The sequence below is a fragment of the Phocoena phocoena genome, chromosome 7 (genome assembly GCF_963924675.1).
Source record: "Phocoena phocoena chromosome 7, mPhoPho1.1, whole genome shotgun sequence".
Taxonomy (NCBI): domain Eukaryota; kingdom Metazoa; phylum Chordata; class Mammalia; order Artiodactyla; family Phocoenidae; genus Phocoena; species Phocoena phocoena.
The window spans coordinates 42704130-42720810 of NC_089225.1; the positions used below are offsets into that span (position 1 = coordinate 42704130).

At 40.8% G+C, this 16681-nt stretch overlaps 1 non-coding gene across 1 annotated transcript; it reads right to left on the bottom strand.

Annotated features, from left to right (window-relative positions):
• Positions 1-3834: 3834 nt before the first annotated feature.
• Positions 3835-4019, bottom strand: LOC136126184 (U2 spliceosomal RNA). Its single transcript, XR_010656077.1, has one exon. It is a non-coding gene; the product is annotated as a U2 spliceosomal RNA (small nuclear RNA).
• Positions 4020-16681: the final 12662 nt, after the last annotated feature.

Sequence of the window (16681 nt, forward strand, 5' to 3'; positions counted from 1 at the left end):
ACAGGGAAATGGAAGAGGGCCCTAAATGCACCTCGCAACACTCGGGTAACACTTGGTAAAATTACGTAGTGGGAATTAGAATGAGTAAGTCAGCCAAGGACATCCACAGGATGCTGGCTATGGGTGGTGGGTTTCTGGTCTCTCTAAGAACCATGCCCAGAGAGGAACTTGCAAAAGCAAGATGCAAGATCAGGTTTATACCTGCAGGTAAAGAGTTCACCAAATGACTGTGCTAGTAATCAGATTATCCCAGCTCTTGCCCTGGTTGAGGGAGTGCAAGGAGCAGAGAAAAATATGGCTTCATGAAGGAACGTTTTGCTGTGACTTAGATGTGTGAGCGGTTGTTCTGGTATAGGGGGACATAAAAGGAAGGGAGCCAAATATGGGAAAGAGAAGCAAATTGTCACCTGCCTGCCTTTCTCGTCAAAGTCTTCTAATACTCAGCAGCTTTGTTGCGTCTAGAAAAACTGTTATACACGTCATCAACCAAGTGACAGGTCTTTATTTTTAATTCATCACCGAAGCCCTGCTGCCCAAATGATGCTTGACAGGAAAATCTCTTGTTGGTAAGGGCCTTTTCTCAAGCCAAGGAAAACCTCAGAATTCCTTAGTTTCCCCCCAGGGCTCTTAAAGCAAGTCCAGTTTTCTTTAATTCTATAAACTCCTGTGGCTCCTGGTCACTTACCGATTGCTATTTTTCAGAAAGGAAACTAGTGTCTATAACAATAAGAGCCTGGATTCAGACTGCCTGGGTTCAAATCACAGCTTCCCCACTCACTTTGTCTGTATCATCTAGGACAAGTCATACTGTGTGCCCCAGTTTCCTTGCCAGTAAAATGGGGTTAATAATGTGATAATAGTATCTCTTTATAGAGAGTTATGACGTGTTAAATGAATATATATATGGAGAGAGAGAGAGAGTTTAGAACAGTGCCTGACACATAGTAAGCCGTTTTAAATTTTTTGATATTATTATTATTATATAGACAAAACCACATTTCTATGAAACTTCCTCAAATCTTTGTCATTGTACATAGACTTTTTTTTTTCCTATTGTTCCTCTTTTTTTTTTTTAATTAAGTACATCTCATGAGAACTGTTTGTGGATCAAATGTTGTCAACTGGCTTGGTGGTACACAATCGTCGGTGTCCTGGTGGAACCTCTGACAATTTGTCCCCTTAGAGCCTGGAGTTCCATGAACTTGTAGCTCCTGACCAGAACCCACCAGGAAAACTTGAACTGGACACCACAGTGTTGTAGAGCAGGATCCAGCCACGCATCTCATTGGATCAGGTGACAGAATCCTGCACTAAGTGGCAAGCACAGGACTAAACAAACACCCGGGCCTAGAGCACTGTTCTGGGCTCACCCAAAACTTATGCCCCATTCATTTAAGGGTAAGATGCCTGTGCAGTGCACATACCTCAGTAACCATCCATGTCATCAATAAATTATTAAGTTATTTCCAACATCTCTTATTGCTAAAGAATAAATTCTCTAGTGTAGGTTCAGAAACAGATAGTCAAAGGAGCTGCAGTAGCCACTATTCCAAGTCCAGAGTCCTGATTAGGGCCCTTCAGTGGTGACAAACCACCCCCTAGAGTGTATATTCCCCATTAGAGCACTTTAAAGTGTTCATTAACAACTCCTAGGGTTTAATAGAATATTAAAACTATTTCTTTAAAACACACACATAGGGACTTCCCTGGTGGCGCAGTGGTTAAGAATTCACCTGCCAATGTAGGGGACACAGGTTCAAGCCCTGGTCCGGGATGATCCCATGTGCCGCGGAGCAACTAAGCCCAGACACCACCACTACTGAGCCTGCACTCTAGAGCCCGCGAGCCACAAGTACTGAGTCCATGTGCCACAGCTACTGAGCCTGCACTCTAGAGTCCACGAGCTGCAACTACTGAGCCCACACACCACAACTACTGAAGCCCTTGCACTCTATGGCCCATGGGCTACAACCACTGAGCCTGCATGCTGCAACTACTGAAGCCCGGGTGCCTAGAGCCCGCGCACCACAATGAAGAGGAGCCCCCACTCACCACAACTAGAGAAAGCCTGTGTGCAGCAACGAAGACCCAGCACAGCCAAAAGTAAATAAATAAACAAAAATTTTAAAAAATGACATCAGCTGACAAAATGCTCTCTTTGCAAGGTACCTTCACAGCTCTTGACTTTATAATCTCCGAAAAATGTGTTTTCAGCTGCGTGGGTGGGTTAGAAGTGATTCTACATGTGACTCAGGCACTAACTAGACCTCCTTAATTCCGGGATTATCAGTGGGAAACAGTTTTCAAACAAACAGATTTTTGATGAAGTAAGTGGAATTTCAGAACTTAAATATCAGTGTATTGACATGGAAGATCTTTGCAACTTTTGCTGTCTATAGAAAACAACTTTGGTTGACAGTACAAAAGCCATGCAGCCAAAATGGCAGGACAGAGTTCACTGACATGTTTATTTAGGGCACACCTCACCCCTTTGCTTTTGACATTGAACCAAAAGTAGGTCACAGTAGGCAAAATATTAAAAGAAAATATAGATATTTATTTCTCATGTCCTTGATGGTACATAGGTTTGGCACTAGTTAACTGTACAGAGGGCAGCAGGAGGACACAGATCCTTTCTGCAGGTTAAGGGAGAGAAGGAAGAAGGAAGGAAAGATTAAGAAGGGCAATTGCCAAAGACAAGCTTTGTCTAGTTTGAAGTGGATGGTGTATCACTAAAAACCTGAACCAAAGTTTTTTGGTTTGGTTTCGTTTTTCGTTGTTATGTTGTTAGGGGAAATGAAGGAACCCTGTGATTTTTAATTTTTTTTATTTTTGGCCGCATTGGGTCTTCATTGCTGCGCGCAGGCTTTCTCTAGCTGCAGTGAGTGGGGGCTATTCTTCGTTGCGGTGCTCGGGCTCTAGATGTGCGGGCTTCAGTAGTTGTGGCACGCAGGCTCAGTAGTTGTGGCTCTCGGGCTCGGTTGCTCCACGGCATGTGGGATCTTCCCGGACCAGGGCTCGAACCCGTATCCCCTGCATTGGCAGGCAGATTCCCAACCACTGTGCCACCAGGGAAGTCCAGAACCCTATGATTATTAAGGCGTAGCAATTCATTGGGGTGTAAACATGAAGCTGTTTAACTGCTCCCTGCCTCCTCTGGTAAAATCCCCCCTTTACTCTGGGCAGTGAACTCCCTTATCTTTATGATGTCTCCATCTAATTCCATAACTTCCCAGTCTTATCTCTAATGCCCAGCCCTATTCATATTCAAACTTCAATCTCACAAACAAAGCAATACAAGACTTCAATGTCAATCTAGTGGGAGAGGGAATGGGAGATATGTCTGCTCTCACAACCCCGTCTTCTCCTCCTTTCCCAGACAGAAGCACCCTCAGTTTGGAGGGTGAAATGAGAATCTCCTCCCTTGGCTCCTTTGGACAGGGGGCAGTAGGTGCTACCACTGAGGTTGCCGCTGCTTCTCTAACGCCAACAAATTTTCTTCCCCCTCTAGAGCTGCCTATGTTGGCTCTCCCTAAGTCACATGTCCCGGCCCACAGTCTCCTGACAGAGGGTCTGGCTCAGGCTCAGCCTCTTCTCTCCCTCAGCCCAAGTGGTCCTCTTGTCTAACATTCTCTTGGATGTGAAACTGGCAAGATGGCTCAAGCTCAGCTACTTTGTCTACTCCACTTACAGGAAATCCTATCCTTGCAGTACAAATGGTGGAAATGTAGTCTGGAGCCTCTTTAAGAGTGAATTAGAAAAAAAAAAAAAGTGAATTAGAACACTTCGTAGGAGGCAAGGGGAACAATAGAAAACAATTTGTCATTAACTCAAAAGGAAGGCACCGTTCCTGGAAGTAATGCAGTTCCAAGCTGAGGGTGGAGCCGATTAATTAAGCTACCAATTCATCTCCTAACTCCAAACATTAATGCCTAATACACAGATAAAGAATATGTCAGGTGCTTTAATTGGTAAGACAGATACTACGTTTGATTTTAGCTAATAGACAGAGAAGAGATAACAGTTCTACTTAAGGCACACCTTTCCCTTTCACACTTGTGGTGGAAGCTGATACCTTCAGAGCCCCCCACCCCTCTCCAGTGCACCAAATCTTACCCTGATATTGCTCTAGCCTGATATAATGCTCCTGAAGAAACATCTTCCTTACTGAAAATCAGTTTTGATGTCTTGTTCCTGAGACCTTCTCCAAACACCTCCCTTATTTACTTACTCACTAAACTTAATTGATCAACTCCATCTTCTCAGCTCCCATATTTTCTGTACACTTTGGGGAGTCAAAGGACAACTCTGGGACTCAAGTCGATAGACTGTTTTTTTTTTACTTTTTATTGTGAAAATTTCTAAGCATTAACAAAAGTAGAGAGAATAGTATGATAAACTGGCATGTTCTCAACACCCAGCTCAACAATTATCAACTGATGACTAAGCTATATCCTAACCTACCTTCCCTTTCCCCTGGACCACGTGTCTAAAATAAAAGAACTATTTTTGTTGTTTTAAACATAACTGCAGAGGTTTCCCTGGTGGTCCAGTGGTTAAGAATCCGCCTTCCAATGCAGGGGACGTGGGTTCGATCCCTGGTAAGGGAACTAAGATCCCACATGCCACGGGGCAACTAAGCCCACATGCTGCAACTACTGAGCCCGGGCGCTCTGGAGCCCATGCGCTATAACTAGAGAGAAGCCTGTGCGCCACAACTAAAGAGAAGCCCGTGCACCACAACAAAGAGCCGCAACGAAAGATCCCGTGTGCCACAACACAGCCAAAAATAGATAAATAAATAAAGGTCTAAATCTTAAAACTTAAAAAACTGCAGTACCGTCAACATACCTATAAAACAAATAGCAATTCTTAATTATCATTAAATATCTAGTCCATATTCAAATTTCTACAGTGGTCTCATAAATTGGAATCCTAACCAGGTTTATCTTTTGTATTTGATTAAAACATTTATTGCATGAATTAGATTATACTAGGTTATGCTGTGGTAGCAAACAGCTCCAAAATCACAGCAGCTTATGACAACTTGGGTTTCTTTCCTGCTCACGTGAATTTCCACTGTGAGCCAGCTCTGCATCCTCTTCACTCTCGGCCATGGGCTGAAGAAACAGTCCCTATTTGGGATACACCCACTTCCTGGCAGATGGAAATGATGAATGGTTGAAACACAATGACTTTTAAAACTTCTGCTCAGAAGTAGCAACCATCATATCTGCTCACATTTCATTGGTCAAAGAGTGTCACATGGCCAAAGCCAATGTCAGAGGGGAGAAGGGAAGAATAAGTCTCCCACAGGAGAGGACAGCAAATACTGGGAGTAATACAATCTATCATACCTTGTAAGTCCCTTTTAATTGATGGGTTCCCTTTCTCATCTTTTTTTTTTTCCAATTTACTAGCTGAAGGAGTTGGGTCATTTATGCTGTAGAATTTCCTATATTCTGGATTTTTGCTATTTGCATCCCTGTGCACATTTATTCAACATGTTGCTTTGTCACCTCTACTTCTTCTAAACCTGTGTTTAAATATAGAGGCATTATCAGATGCAAGTTCAAATTTTGGCCAAGTGTATTTTCTAGGTGATCATGTGTATTATGTTAATTATCTCTTGCATAACAAATCATCCCAAAATTTGGTGGCTTAAAACAACAATTATCATGTATTATCTCATGGTTTCTGTGGATCAGGGATTCAAAGAGGGCACAGGGGGATAGCTTGTCTCTACTTTATGATTTCTGGGGTCTAGCTGGAAAATTCAAAGGCTGGAGGACTAAAATCATCTGAAGGCTTGACTGAGGCAGAAGTTTGTTCAAGGTGGCTCACTCACTTGGTTAGCAAGTTGGCGTTGGCAAATTGGTCTTTTCTCTGTGGGCCTGTCCACAGGGCTGCTTGAGCATCCTCACACGTGGTGGCTGACTTCCCCCAGAGTGATTGATCCAAAAGACCAAACACTGAAGCAGCATTGCCTTCTATGACCTAGCTTATGAATTGATACACTGACACTTCCATCGGTCACAAAATCAGCCCATATTCATTGTGGAATGTCTGCACAAAGGCATGAATACCAAGAGAGAAGGTTCACTGGGGGCCATCTTGGAGGCTGGCTGCTATACGTATCAAGTGGTTTTTGATGTGAAAATAATAATTAGGAACAATCTATATCATGTTATGTGAGACAATGGTTTCTAGCATTTGGGATGTCATGATCCAGTAAGATTTCAGGCGGGAAATAGGGCCTAAATGGAACTATTAGATCTTTATTTTACCATGTAAAGCCATTTAGAAAGAGTAATCTGTTAATTCTACCATTATCATTTTTATCACTTTTTTTTTAAAGGCCTTTTTCATACAGAAGTACATTATCTCAGAATGAAGAATTATCATTTTAGATGTGAAGCATAGAGAACTCTCCTAAACTGCTTGTGGGAATGTACATTGGGAATCCACTTGGAAAACATCCTATAGTCCAGTTGAGAATTCACATACTCTATCACCCAACAATTCCACTCCTAGCTATACACCCTAAAGAAATGTATACATACACACCTGTAATCATGTATAAGAATGTTTACAGCAGCATGTGGAACCTAGCAAAATGGTACAGATGAACCGGTTTGCAGGGCAGAAATTGAGACACAGATGTAGAGAACAAACATATGGACACCAAGGGGGGAAAGTGACAGGGAGCGGTGGTGGTGGTGTGATGAATTGGGAGATTGGGATTGACATGTATACACTGATGTGTATAAAACTGTTGACTAATAAGAACCTGCTGTATAAAAAAAAAACAGATAAAATAAAATTTAAAAAAAAGAATGTTTACAGCAGCATGTTAATAATAGTCCTGAATTGGAAACAAACCAAATGCCCATCAACAGTAGCACAGATATACAAATTGATGTATATTCACGCTGTGTGATTCCATTTATATAAATTCCCCAAACAAGCCATACTGAAGTATAATGCTTTGGGATGCAAGCTTAAATTTTTTTTCAAAAAAAAAAAAGACCAAGAGTATGATTATTATAAAGGTCAAGTCATGGTTACCTTTTGGAGGAGGGAGGGTTTTCTGATTTTGAAGACACAGGTGGAGAGGGCTGGGGTGTTGGCAATGTTTTATTTATTGACCTGAGTGATAGTTACACAGATATTGCTTTGATAACTCATTAAGTTGCACATTTAATGTTTTTTTCTGTCTGTGTCTATATTTTACCATAAAAAGGGAGTTTTAAGAAGGAAAATAATAGTCTTTTTAATTAAAAATTTTAACTTTAGGGGAAACTTAAAAACAAAAAAAAGACCATCTGTTCTTTCTCAACTCCATCATCCTCCTCCCACCCCTTTTTCCATACGGGGTGTCAGCGGGATCTCTGCTAGTTCCAGCACTGACAGCTTCACACGAGACACTTTCACATGTCCCTGACTCGGTGGAGCAGGAATGGATGTGGTTACACACACACACGCACACACACACACACACACACACACACACGTGAAGCTTCCCTCCCAGTGCTTCAGGAAGAGGAAGTACCTTCTCTTCCCTCGTTGGTGAGAAGAGGGAATAGCCTCTCCTCAAGGACTCTGCAGCCCCCCACACCTCCTGCCAAAAGTCCCCCACTTGTTCCCAGGTGCTCTGGGCAGGAATGACAGCAGACTTGATGGCTCTTCTGACGGGCACCGTCAGCTCGTCCTGCCAGCAGCCCCAGTGCCTGGTAGTGCCCCAGACTAAGGCTGAGTGGTGCTTCATGCTATGGTGGGCCTGAATAGATCATTTTAGTACTGGGCACTGTATAGCATCCTGTTACACCACTGTCGATGGAGCACCTAGTATATGCCACGGATTTTGCTAGTTGTTTCATTTCACGCAGTGCATTACAATTTACAATATTTTATTTCATGCTCATAACAATCCTATGTAACAGGTGGAAGACATCTAATTATTTCCGCTTTTCACATGGGTCATTGAGTCTCTAAGGTTTGAGTGTCTTAGGTAAAATCACTCTAAAGGGCTAGTCATACCTCTGAATACTTGCCATACCCACAGCCTCATGGTAGAAAAGTAGCCCTGGGTGGTTCCTCAGACAGGGTTTGTTTAATGATATCTCCTGACCCATCTCCCACCCCCAGTCCACAGCCGATTCTGCCAGAAGTGGTTGCTTGATTCAAGGACAGCCAAGCTGTAGGGCCGAGATATATGGGATGGCCTGGAGAAACAGATCTGCCCAAACAGGAATAATGGAATGGTGATTAGGTAGATAATTAGATTATCTCAGAAACATTTCATGAGAAATACAAATTAGGTGTTGGAAAAGCTAAAAGACACCAGAGATGAGAAAATTCTGCACAGATACCACAGGCAGTAGGAATAATCAGTAAACAGAGAGTATGAGTAAGAGTAATGTAACTGTGCATAGAGAGGAAACTTTTGAAGGGCAATTTGATAGTACCTATCAAAATAGTAAAAGCAGAAATGTTTTGATACAGCAATTCCATTTATAAGAATGTATCATGCAGAAATACTTAAATAAGCAGGCAAGGTTTTATGTACCAGTATGTGTACTGCAATATTATTCATAGTAACAAAAAAACTGTAGATAACCCAAATGTACATCTTTGGGGAAATGATTAAATAAATTATGTTATTAGTATCTAATGAAATGCTATGCAGCTATTAAAAAGAATGAGCTATGTGTTACAAGGAGAAATGATATCCTTAACATATTATGTAATGAATAAAAATTTGTAAAATAATATTCATAGCATTTTCTAAACAACTATAAATATATGTAAAACATGTATATGTAATAGATATACACTCATATGTACCTCATATATATATTTGTATGTGCATAGAAAAATGTCTAAAACATTATATAACAATATATTAACAGTGATTATCCTTTAAAGAATAGGAGCACTATGGTAGTTCTAAAGTCTGTCTACAAGTACTTCAGTACTCCTGTCTCCAAAAGTGAGGACCAATTTCCCTCCCCTTGAGTGTGGCTTGGATTTGGTGTGTGTCTGTGTGTGATTCCCGAGATTAGGTCATACAAGACTTTCAGCCTCCTCCTTGCCATCTTTTGGATCACTCACCCTGGGCATAACTAGCTTCCACCTTGTGAAAACACCCAGCAGCCCTGTGGTAAGGTCCACGTGGTAAAGAACTGAGCCCTCCTGCCAACAACCAGCACTAACTTGCCAGGTGTGTGGGTGGATCCTACCTTGTTAGCGGAACTTGCAGCCCCAGTCAAGCCTTCAGATGACTGCAATCCTGCTGGCTCCATGACTGCAATTTGTGAAAGACTCTGAGCTGAGAACCACCCAGCTAAGCCACTTTAGATTACTGACCCACAGAAGCTGTGTGAGATAATAAATATTTATTGTTTTAGGCCATTACATTTTGGAGATAATTTTTTATGCAGCAACAGACAGCTAAAATGAGTATGAAGAGGAGAAGGGTAATGGAGAACAAGTTACTGTAAAAATTTTACTCTAAAATTTTTTTATATTCCTCTTCATTGTTTATATTTTTATAATTAGCATTTATGAATTTTTTTTTTCTTTTGCGGTACGCGGGCCTCTCACTGCTGTGGCCTCTCCCGTTGCGGAGCACAGACTCCGGACGCACAGGCCCAGCGGCCATGGCTCACGGGTCCAGCCGCTCCGTGGCATATTGGATCTTCCCGGACTGGGGCACGAACCTGCATCCCCTGCATTGGCAGGCGGACTCTTAACCACTGCACCACCAGGGAAGCCCTGCATTTATGATTTTTTTTTTTTTTTTTTTTTTTTATGCGTTACGCGGGCCTCTCACTGTTGTGGCCTCTCCCGTTGCGGAGGACAGGCTCCGGACGCGCAGGCTCAGCGGCCATGGCTCACGGGCCCAGCCGCTCCGCGGCATGCGGGATCTTCCCAGACCGGGGCACGAACCCGTGTCCCCTGCATCGGCAGGCGGACTCTCAACCACTGCGCCACCAGGGAAGCCCATGATTTTTAAATTAAAAAACTTTAAGTTGAAAAGGGCAACCTTTATGGAAAAGTACTAGCTCACATTGGCTAGACCTAGAGAGAATAATACATATTTCAAAAAGCATGTAAGAAACTCAACGACTAGTACTAGTGACTGCACATATAAACAAGCCAAAAATATAAAATTATCTCCTTTCAGTGATATAAAACATAAAACTTTGCCAGTCATCGATCATTATGTTTTTCTAACTAAGTATTATCCAGTCATCCCTGACTTGCAAAGGAGAAAACCACAGAAGGGCATTTCTCTCTGTTGTACAAATATTTATGTTTGTGTTAACAAAGGACAAAGGACCCCTTTCTGATTTTTTTCTTAAAGAACCAGTACTTAAATTGGCAGCTTTGATTAATGGTAATGCCACTAGTTAAGACACCGTTAAAGAAGTTAAGTAAGTATTTAACATCTGCTTCTTTCTCATCTACTCCACAGCCTTCCTCTGGGTTGTACCCATTAGAACTTCAGTTTTTATCTTCTGTTCACATCATTTTTTATCTCTGCAGTCCTTGGACAAACCCAGAAAATCAGTCTAGCCAGGTTGCAAAGTAAGAAGTTCCTAAAAAAATACCATTGACTTAACAACTTCCCCTGTTCATAGTTACATTTAATTCCTTTTGAGCTAATGGCACCAGGGAACTGATGTCTGCATCCTGGAGCAAACATTCTCATCATTTCTTCCTCTCCATTTAAAAACATTCCTTAGCCCTTACAAAAGTTAAGGGCCCCAGAGTTTTTTTATGTGAGTACTGTATGTGCTGTTATATGGATTTTATCCATGTACCAGATTTTTTAAAAAGTAAATATTAATCTTGCCTGTTATATAAACTAAACATCTGTAATTTTCCATATGTAATGATACCATCAAGGGAGGAAGGAGCGTAAGAGAAGAAGGGGAAAAGTCATCAAAAAGAGAATGTTAGGCTAAGACAAAGGAATCTAGCTAGACCTAGACCGTCTGCCTCTGGAAAGTTAAACTGTTCAACTTAAATTACATCATCAAAGTTGGGGTGTTCAGGGCCATTCCAGTCATGGCCATTTCGGTTAACCACCCACGTAGTATAAAAACTGCTCTCAACCTGTTCTTATTCATTTTTAGTATCCAGGCTTAATTAGTGTTCAGACAGGAACTTGACACCTATTTGAGACATTTAAAATATGTTAGTAAAATAATTGTCCCAACATCCTCCCCTAGTCCCCTTTGCTAACACAACCAAAGCATCCACTGTAACATTCCCCAAAGACAGTCCAGATCTATACTGTTATGACTATGAAAAGCAGGTCTTTCGTATACTGACTGTTTTATGGTCTCATTTGGATTGTGGTGGGCAAATAAGAGTGAGATAAAGTCCAAATAAACTGGCTTTCAAATTCCCATGTTTGTGTGGATTTATTTGGTCCTTTGATGTCTTTTCTGTTTCTCTGTTGGAATGTTTCAAATATGAACTTAAGTCACCCATAGAAAAGGCTGCTAATGTAAATGGACGTGTGTTTAGAATGGGCTGTCATCTTAACCTTCCCAGAGATGCAAAACCCATAAAACACAAGGGGTCAATTGGAATTACCTCTTCTGTTTCTTCTTTTAAATATGAGAGTTTGTAGAGTTCAGGTTGCCCTTTCCTTCTTGTCTCTCTGTTTATTCAGGTGACTTAAATTTTGGTTGTTATAAGGCAGGGTTGACCCTCAACTCTAGGACATTCCTCTTAAAATTGAGTTTTGACTTCCATGCCTTACTGATTATTTTAAGAATATGATTCTGAGTCTTTGATACTCTATCTTCATAGTGATTTCCATTAAAAAAATAGTAATATAGGAGTGTGTAATCTGCAGTATTTGATCTCTTACTGTAAATGCACTTTTCAAATAAAAAAACATTTTGTCATAGAAGTGTTATAAAAGTAATACTAAAGAAAAATTAAGACGTGGGGGCGGGGTGGGGGTCATCTGTAATCTATAACACACAAAAGTGTTGCTAAAATAGACCTAATTAGGGCTTCCCTAGTGGCGCAGTGGTTGAGGGTCCGCCTGCCGATGCAGGGGACACGGGTTCGTGCCCCGGTCTGGGAAGATCCCACATGCCACGGAGCGGCTGGGCCCGTGAGCTATGGCCGCTGGGCCTGCGCGTCCGGAGCCTGTGCTCCGCAACGGGAGAGGCCACAACAGTGAAAGGCCCGCGTACGGCAAAATAATAATAATAATAATAATAGACCTAATCAGAGGTGAGGTGGGGCATTGACCCATGTAAGCACTCCAGGTTGGTATATTGAAGCTGGTGAAAACTGGCTGCCCAGCAGCTCTAGAACCAATGGTGTTGTAAAAGTGTAAGGACTGCATGTAATATAACATCACAAGCATTTTTAGGTATAGTCTTCACAACAGGAGGAATTATATGGCTTCAAGTTTAGAAATTTTTTTTTAGTGTGTACTTAGAGAAATCAGAATCTAGCTATATCATATCAACATCTTCAACTTTTGTTGAATACTTAAGGTCTTACCATTAACAGTGGAGTAGAAATGAGTCACAGTGAAAAAACCATTTTAAAAGCTTAAAGGATCATTCTCTCCTTACTGAAAATTACATCCCTCGTAGAAGCAGTTCTATGGTACACAACCGTGCTTTGCCCGAGACTTCTAGATAGAATCTGTATCGTAGGCATGCTTGAGTACATACTTCAAGTCAAAATGTGGATCCCTGTCAGCATTCGTATATTCAGAGCAATAATATTGATATATACATAATGCTTTTAATGAACTTCCCAAAATTGTAAATAATCTTATGGATTAAGGTTGAGAATTATGGAACAGCCAAGAGAGCTCCTTAAAAAATGGGGCTTCACCCTGGGTAATGCGAGGCATTCTGAAGGGATCCCTTGAAGGTTTTTGAGGAAAAGAAATAGCATGATGTTGCCTCTCAATTTGATGGCACTGATTCACTTGGCATCCTTAGTATCTCCTTTTCCACAATCTCGTTTTAGTCATTTTTTGTTTCTGTTCTGGTGGGTTCAATTTCAGATCCTTGGTTAGGTTACTTTGTTTGGTCCCCTCGTGGTACTAATGAGGCCACAGAAATGGACAATTTGGCTTTGTGGAGAAAAGTATTTCTTAACAATAAACCCTTCTCTCCATTCCCTATCCCCCTATTCCACTCGAACCCTCAAGGTTGTGAGGTTGTGAGCAGCTGAACACATTATACTAGGAGGCTTGGGGAAATAATAGAAAAAGCCCAGATTCTGGAATCAGATGAAACTGAAATCAAATCTACATATTTGATGGGACTCTTGGACAAATTACTTGACCTGGGTAAGCCTCAGATTTCTCATCTGAAAATTAAAGTTAATATCAAAATTTGTTATAAGAATTAGATAACACAAGTGCTGTGACGCACAGCTGGTATATAACAGGCATTCAGTGATGCTGTTTCTCTAATGTCAGTGCAATTTGCCAACCCTTGTTGGTGCTTCCCTTCTCGGTACATGGCAGGATTGCCCTTCAAGGTCCACTTTTGGTTGCCTGGGGCCATGGGACTGGTTCTAGCTATTGAATTGTGAGCAAAAGTGATACATATTTGAAACTGCCAGTACAAGGTTTTTTCCTTTGATGTGATGACTGGCAACATTCAAGGTGGTGGTTTCCCTCAGCTTGGGTTCAATGAGAAGAGTGTCCTGCTGACCCATGAAGGCTGAAGAGAATGAACAAGGAAAAAATTTTGATATCTTCAGCCACTGAGATTTTAATATTGACTGTAGCATAACCCAACCTATCCTGTTGCTTTCCTCTACTTGAATAAGAAAGTATAAAAATGGAGAAAAGAGAACCACAATTTAATTAGTGGATTGAGGAGACATCTGATAGTTTCTTTGATTTCACCCTGGTCAACATGGTGAAGTTATATTTCCAGACAGAAGCTAGAAATAGCTTTTCTGATGTTGGGAGTGACTCCATATTTCAGTCCAAGTAGAGGAGCTTGATGAAGCAGAGATATGAGGGCAAGCTATTTGTGGTGTCATATACTAACCCTTCAGAAAGTCTTGACAAATCTCCTAGAGCTTTTAAGTAAATTTCAGATTTACTCTTGGATGAATCAACAACATTCTCTTCTCCCTACCCCCACCACCAGTCTTACTTAGAAAGCATTAAAATGTTCTTGAGTTGCAAAGAAACTAATCTACTATATTCATAAATGAAAATAAAGCAAGCATCTCTTGGAAATGAACATTTCTTTCCACCAAACAAAATAAATGTTCATCAAAATATTTCAATGTCCTGGAAAAGAAGAAGTAAAACTGTCACTGTTTGCAGATGACATGATACTATACATAGATAATCGTAAAGATGCCACCAGAAAACTACTAGAGCTAATCAATGAATTTGGTAAAGTTGCAGGATATAAAATTAATGCACAGAAATCTCTTGCATTCCTATACACTAATGATGAAAAATCTGAAAGAGAAATTAAGGAAACACTCCCATTTACCATTGCAACAAAAAGAATAAAATACCTAGGAATAAACCTACCCAGGGAGACAAAAGACCTGTATGTAGAAAACTATAAAATACTGATGAAAGAAATTAAAGATGATACAAACAGATGGAGAGATACACCATGTTCTTGGATTGGAAGAATCAATATTGTGAAAATGACTATACTACGAAAAGCAATCTACAGATTCAATGCAACCCCTATCAAATTACCAATGGCAATTTTTTTTTTTTACAGAACTAGAACAAAAAATCTTAAAATTTGTTTGGAGACACAAAAGACTCTGAATAGCCAAAGCGGTCATGAGGGAAAAAAAACGGAGCTGGAGGAATCAGACTCCCTGACTTCAGACTATACTAAAAAGCTACAGTAATCAAGAAAACATGGTACTGGCACAAAAACAGAAATATAGATCAATGGAACAGGATAGAAGCCCAGAGATACACCCACACACCTATGGTCAACTAATCTATGACAAAGGAGGCAAGGATATACAATGGAGAAAAGACAGCCTCTTAAATAAGTGGTGCTGGGAAAACTGGACAGCTACATGTAAAAGAATGAAATTAGAACACTCCCTAACACCATACACAAAAATAAACTCAAAATGGATTAGAGACCTAAATGTAAGACCGGACACTATAAAGCTCTTAGAGGAAAACATAGGAAGGACACTCTTTAACATGAATCACAGCAAGATCTTTTTTGATCCACCTCCTAGAGTAATGGAAATAAAAACACAAATAAATAAATGGGACCTAATGAAACTTAAAAGCTTTTGCAAAGCAAAGGAAACTACAAACAAGACAAAAAGACGACCCTCAGAATGGGAGAAAATACTTGCAAACAAATCAATGGACAAAGGATTAATCTCCAAAATATATAAACAGCTCATTCAGCTCAATATTAACAAAACAAACAACCCAATCCAAAAATGGGCAGAAGACCTAAACAGACATTTCTCCAAAGAAGACATACAGATGGCCAAGAAGCACATGAAAAACTGCTCAACATCACTAATTATTAGAGAAATGCAAATCAAAACTACAGTGAGGTATCACCTCACACCAGTTAGAATGGGCATCATCAGAAAATCTACAAACAACAAATGCTGGAGAGGGTGTGGAGAAAAGGGAACCCTCTTGCACTGTTGGTGGGAATGTAAATTGATACAGCCACTATGGAGAACAGTATGGAGGTTCCTTAAAGAACTAAAAATAGAATTACCATATGACCCAGCAATCCCACTACTGGGCATATACCCAGAGAAAACCGTAATTCAAAAAGACACATGCACCCCACTGTTCATTGCAACACTATTTACAGTAGCCAGGTCATGGAAGCAACCTAAATGCCCATTGACAGACGAATGGATAAAGAAGATGTGGTACATATATACAATGGAATATTACTCAGCCATAAAAAGGAATGAAATTGAATCATTTGTAGAGATGTGGATGAACCTAGAGACTGTCATACAGAGTGAAGTAAGTCAGAAAGAGAAAAACAAATATTGTATATTAATGCATATATGTGGAACCTAGAAAAATGGTACAGATAAACTGGTTTGCAGGGCAGAAATTGAGACACAGATATAGAGAACAAACATATAGACACCAAGGGGGGAAGTGGCGGGAGCGGGGTGGTGGTGGTGGGATGAATTGGGAGATTGGGATTGACATATATACACGAATATGTATAAAATGGATAACTAATAAGAACCTGCTGTATAAAAAAATATATAAAATTAAAAGGACTTCCCTGGTGGCACAGTGGTTAAGAATCTGCCTGCCAATGCAGGGGGACACGGGTTCAAGCCCTGGTCCGGGAAGATCCCACATGCCATGGAGCAGCTAAGCCTGTGCGCCACAACTACTGAGTCTGCACTCTAGAGCCCACGAGCCAAAACGACTGAGCCCGTGTGCTGCAACTACTGAAGCCCGCATGGCTAGAGCCCTTGCTCCGCAACAAGAGAAGCCACCGCAATGAGAAGCCTGCGCACTGCAACGAAGAGCAGCTCCCGCTCACCGCAACTAGAGAAAGCCCTTGCACAGCAACAAAGACCCAACTCAGCCAAAAATGAATAAATAAATAAATTTGTTTAAAAAAAAAAGAAAGATTAACCAAGAGGGAAAAAATTTTTTTTTCAATGTCCT